This window comes from Pelophylax lessonae (assembly GCF_965119305.1).
Source record: "Pelophylax lessonae genome assembly, chromosome: 4".
Lineage (NCBI taxonomy): Eukaryota > Metazoa > Chordata > Amphibia > Anura > Ranidae > Pelophylax > Pelophylax lessonae.
Genome location: NC_138771.1, coordinates 634,028,659 through 634,034,877, shown reverse-complemented (window position 1 = coordinate 634,034,877; position 6,219 = coordinate 634,028,659).

Here is a 6,219-nt window from a genome sequence, read left to right as displayed (position 1 = left end):
TCCTCCTGCTGGGGATTCCTCTAGTCAGTGGCGGCTGGTGCTCCATGGGCCGGGGGCTTTAGACAGACCGCACCATCCCCCCCCCCCCCCCCCCGGACCACACCAGGCCGCACACCACCCCCCAGACCACAGTGAGACAGGAGAGGAGAGGACAGAGAGGACGGACAGACAGAGAGGGCAGACGGACAGAGAGGACGGATGGACAGACAGGACCCCCCCCCCCCGAGCAATGACAGACAAGACCCCCCCCCACCTCCACTTACTCACCCTGCCTGGATGCAGCAGCAGGCGGCGGCGGCTTCTTCCCCCTGTCTTCTGCGTTTCCTCCCTCCTCCTCCATGCCCAATGGCATGGCTTCTCCTTTCTGCCAATCAGGAAAGGGGTCTCAAAACCCGCTTCCTGATTGGCCTGGAGGAGGATCCGTGTGACAATAGCGAATTTTCATTCGCTATTGTCACACAACTGGGTGGGCTCAGGGCGCACTGCTCTGCGCCCCAAGCCCACCCTTTTTTTTCAGCCTGTGAGAGATTAGGGGGCCGAACGCATGGATAGGGGGTGGGCGGCGCCCCTGCACCCCATATGACCAGCCGCCACTGCCTCTAGTGATAACAAAGATCTTCATGAAGGAACCAGGACCTACTTCATCCTGATGGTGGCCCCACTAGTGATAACTAAAGATCTATATAGAGGAATCAGGACCTCGTTGCTTCTGCTGATGACCCGTCCAGTGATAATGAAAGATCTATATAGAGGAATCAGGACCTCCTTCCTCCTGCTGGTGATCCCTCTAGCGGCCAGTTCCCCACTCTCTGGGACTGAACCCACGGCACAGAATGCCTAGGGACCCAGCCTGGATTTATGAGAGAGAGAGATGTATTGGGGCCTAGGAGGAGAAAGCAAGCACAGAGAATGAATAGAGAGAGAGAGCTTCCTGTATCCCATAGCAGCAATGGGATTAGTCACTGGAAGAGAGGTGACATGTATTGCTCTGCAGTACTAAACACTGCACACCTGGGAAGTGGAACAGATGGAGTGTTCAAGTGTCACGGAGTAAGAGCGTTAACCGTGCAAGTGCTACTCGCTTCTAAGTTGGAGTTGTGCCTTAATGGTGATTCCACATGACCGCACACTCCTGCCTAGCATTTAGGCATTAGTGAATGCATGTCAGAGTGCCCCCGCTAGGGTGCATCAAGCCCTGCCCACAACGGCCTTCGGCATGCCATGGCATGGCTGTTTTCCTTGTTACGCCCCCACCTTCCTTTGCACAAAAAAAAAAAAAAAAACAGTTTATTGGAAAGCTTCAGAAATCTCTTTCTAAACGCCTCCAAAACACTTCTAAAGTGCGAACTAATGCTGTAGGCGTTTCATTCTCAACACGCGTGTGAACTAATGCCCACAGAGAAGAGGCATAGCCCATCTATGTGTGCCTTTATAAAAATTTAAAAACCCCCAAGCTAAATTACAGTACATCATATATATTACCACCGCGCTAAGCGTTTATCATAGGTCACAGGTTAACTCACACAGGGAGCCAAGTCATAGTATGCATTTCACGCTGCGAGCGTTTAGTCATTTCATGACAAAGCCCTCTGTGCAAACACATCAAACACATGGCTCCCAAAGCGTCCGTCATCCAAAGATCTTCAATAAAGCTTTCAGTGACAGACTTTCTGCTTTCACCCGCTGCCTAAAGTACAGCTTAGCCAAGTCCAGCTGTGCTCAAGCAGTCATTTCCTCGCTCATAGGCTGTACAAGGTAACCCACAGGGTAAAAAATAAAACAAACTTTAGAACAGCAGTAGAACAAGGAGGATCATCTGAGGTCTACAGGTTGTCTAAATTTTAAAAGTGCCATGCTGAAATATATAGGCCACCTCAGGTAAGAAGAGGCATCCGGACACCACAAGGCCGCCTTTTGTGAAAGCTTTTTGAAGATCGCAGGACAGCAGACACATTGGGAGATGAACGGTCTGATGCACTTTGTTCTTTGACATAGCATTTGTAGCAGAAAACAAGCTTGATTGGCCTCCTAGGCATCAGTCGTCCTGCAATAATCCATTAAACTTTCTGAGCCACTGATCCTGCGGTGTACGAATTAGGCTGCTACTATATGTGAAAAAAAAGTCATTGGCCTTATGATCTCTTTCCTGGTATTAAGTCCTGTTTTTTATAGCCAGACCTGTAAATTACTGGTTAGGCGGCAAAACCCTATGTACAGATGATGCTTTATATAAGACAGGCCATACTTCAGCACCGTAGTCCTCAAATTTACCGGCTTACAGATATACAGTCAGGTCCATAAATATTGGGACATGGACACAATTCTAATCTTTTTGGCTCTATACACCCCCACAATCGATTTGAAATGAAACAAACACAATGTGCTTTAACTGCAGACTTTCAGCTTTAATTTGAGGGCATTTACATCGAAATCAGGTGAACGGTGTAGGAATTACAACAGTTTGTATATGTGCCTCCCACTTTTCAAGGGACCAAAAGTAATGGGACAATTGGCTGCTCAGCTGTTCCATGGCCAGGTGTGTGTTATTCCCTCATTATCCCATTTACAAGGAGCAGATAAAAGGTCCAGAGTTCATTTCAAGTGTGATATTTGCATTTGGAATCTGTTACTGTCAACTCTCAATATGAGATCCAAAGAGCTGTCACTATCAGCGAAGCAAGCCATCATTAGGCTGAAAAACAAAACAAACCCATCAGAGAGATAGCAAAAACATTAGGTGTGGCCAAATCATCTGTTTGGAACATCCTTAAAAGAAAGAACGCACCGGTGAGCTCAGCAACACCAAAAGACCTGGAAGACCACGGAAAACAACTGTGGTGGATGACCGAAGAATTCTTTCTCTGGTGAAGAAAACACCCTTCAAAACAGTTGGCCAGATCAAAAACACTCTCCAGGAGGTAGGTGTATGTGTGTCAAAGTCAACAATCAAGAGAAGACTTCACCAGAGTGAATACAGAGGGTTCACCACAAGATGTAAACCATTGGTGATCCTCAAAACCAGGAAGACCAGATTAGAGTTTGCCAAACAACATCTAAAAAAGCCTTCACAGTTCTGGAACAACATCCTATGGACAGATGAGATCAAGATCAACTTGAACCAGAGTGATGGGAAGAGAAGAGTATGGAGAAGGAAAGGAACTGCTCATGATCCAAAGCATACCACCTCATCAGTGAAGCATGGTGGTGGTAGTGTCATGGCGTGGGCATGTATGGCTGCCAATGGAACTGGTTGTCTTGTATTTATTGATGATGTGACTGCTGACAAAAGCAGCAGGATGAATTCTGAAGTGTTTCAGGCAATATTATCTGCTCATATTCAGCCAAATGCTTCAGAACTCATTGGACGGCGTTTCACAGTGCAGATGGACAATGACCCGAAGCATACTGCGAAAGCAACCAAAGAGTTTTTGAAGGGAAAGAAGTGGAATGTTATGCAATGGCCAAGTCAATCACCTGACCTGAATCCGATTGAGCATGCATTTCGCTTGCTGAAGACAAAACTGAAGGGAAAATACCCCAAGAACAAGCAGGAACTGAAGACAGTTGCAGTAGAGGCCTGGCAGAGCATCACCAGGGATGAAACTCAGCATCTGGTGATGTCTATGCGTTCCAGACTTCAGGCTGTAATTGACTGCAAAGGATTTGCAACCAAGTATTAAAAAGTGAAAGTTTGATTTATGATTGTTAATCTGTCCCATTACTTTTGGTCCCTTAAAAAGTGGGAGGCACATATACAAACTGTTGTAATTCCTACACCGTTCACCTGATTTGGATGAAAATACCCTTAAATTAAAGCTGAAAGTCTGCAGTTAAAGCACATCTTATTTGTTTCATTTCAAATCCATTGTGGTGGTGTATAGAGCCAAAAAGATTAGAATTGTGTCCATGTCCCAATATTTATGGACCTGACTGTAAATTCTTACATTAACCTGTCAAGATGGAAGACTCTTTTTCTTTCCGCACCCCCCCCCCCCCCACTCGGAAACAGTGTAATTGAGCCCCACATTGCTTGAGTAGTCATTTGCTTGTGGTCCATCTCATGACTTATAGTCTTTATTAACCACTTTACCGCTGCTCACTAGAGCTCTACTGCGGCAAAGTGGCTCGATAATGTCTGGCGACGTAGACCTACGTTGCCAGACATTCCCCTCTCTCGGCTCGCTCCCGCTGTATTCAGTCACAGCGGGAGTCGGGCCAGGGGAGGAGCGGCGGTGATCACCGCCGCTCTTTCCCCAATCGTCGGGGAATCGAGTGTGGAGATCCGCCCGCTTGTGTAAACAGAGCGGGCGGATCTCCTAAGTGACAGGCAGGGTCAGATTGCAGGGTTCAGCATAGCTGAACCTGCGATCTGTCCCTGTGTCACGCAGTCACCTCCCCCCACACATGTCAGTAAGCACCAGGCATACATTAACCCCTCCCTCTCCAATAAAATTAACCCCTTCCCTGCCAGTGTAATTTTTACAGTAACAGTGCATATTTATAGCACTGATTACTGTAGTAATGTCACTGGTACCCCCAAAAGTGTCAAAAATGTCAGTCAAGGGTCCGATCTGTCCGCCGCAATGTCGCAGTCCCGCGAAAAAAATCGCAGGTCGCCGCCATTACTCGTTAAAAAAAAAAAACACCAAAAACGACAGAAATCTTTCCCTTAGTTAGTAAACGCAATAACTTTTGCGCAAACCAATCAAAATACGCTTATTGCAATTTTTTTTACCAAAAATATGTAACAGAAAACAAATTGGCCTAAAATGATAAATAATTTTGATTTTTACATTTTTTGGGGGGGAATTTCATATAAAAAAATGTGAAAAATATTGTTATTTTTTCAAAATTGTCGCTATTTTTTTTTTTACAGCGCAAAAAGTAAAAATTGCACAGGTGATCAAATACCACCAAAAGAAAGCTCTGTTTGTGGGAAAAAAAGGACGTACATTTTATTTGGGTACGGCATTGCATGACCGCGCAATTGTCAGTTAAAGTCGCACAGTGCCGAATCGCAAAAAGTGGCCCAGACGTAAGACAGCAAAATCCTCCGGTGGTAAAGTGGTTAAGAAAAGAGCAGGGCCTTCAGAGTACATGGCCTAGTGATGTACAGATCCCACTTTGAATACTGGATGGGCCAGTTTCAGCCTAATGCATACAGGATGGTCTAACTTCTGACTAGTGCATCCCAAATGTATAAATGAGCATCAGCACCCATGCAGGAGCCCCCGTGCGACAGCATTCCTTTCCATATAGAACACATGCGACAGCACTTCTTTAGAACACATACTTAAACTGCAATTGTCACAAAAGTCAAAAGTCCATCTAGAACAGCGGTCTCCAAACTAGATGTGGTCCTTTGCTTGCCTTTATCTGGCTCTTGGGGCACTGTTTCTTCCCTTAAACAAGGCACTTTTGCTCCCACTAGCACCAACGATGAGGCACCATTCCTTTCACTGACACCAACAATAGGTCACCAATCCTCCCACTGACACCAACAATGAGAAGCTCCCTTCCACTAAAACCAACAGTAGGTCCCTATTCCTTCCATTGGTACCAACAATGGGGCACCATTCTTTCCCCTGACACCAACAGTGGGTCATAATTCCTTCAACCAATACCAACAATTGTGCGCTATTCCTCCCCCCACTGACCACAGATGCTATGTCATTTTTTTACTCACCTTGACCACCAAGCATGGGACATTGTCTACTTTAAAAGATGTTGGGGCATTTTTTTTTTGCTCCCACTGTTCACAGTCTGTCCCCCAGTTAAGGTATGAAATACAGTCAACTGACCCTTGTTTAGAAAGTCTGGAGAACCCTGACCCTGAAACATACACCAGCACAGAGGACGCAAGTTCACCAAGTATAAAAAAGCTCTTTCATCGTATCCCTAAACCTGGAAGTATGTCACAAGTTACTCCGTACTTTCAACAACACTATTTTGGTTCTTTTCTAAATTTGGAGTACCTTCCAATTCCCTGTGGGACTTTTTTTCTCCAATTTCTTTAACCCAGCTTCACAAAGAGAACTTAGCCGAGTACACCTTGCACTTTTTAACCCTATAACTTTGAGGACTTTTGTTCCTGAAGACGCCCCCCTCTCTAGAACAGGTCACAGCTGCGGTCATGTAATCTCATGACTCATAGGCAGAAAAAAAACCTTAGCAATAAACTAATAAAACAAGAGTATTAGCCTATCATGAAAAATCTAA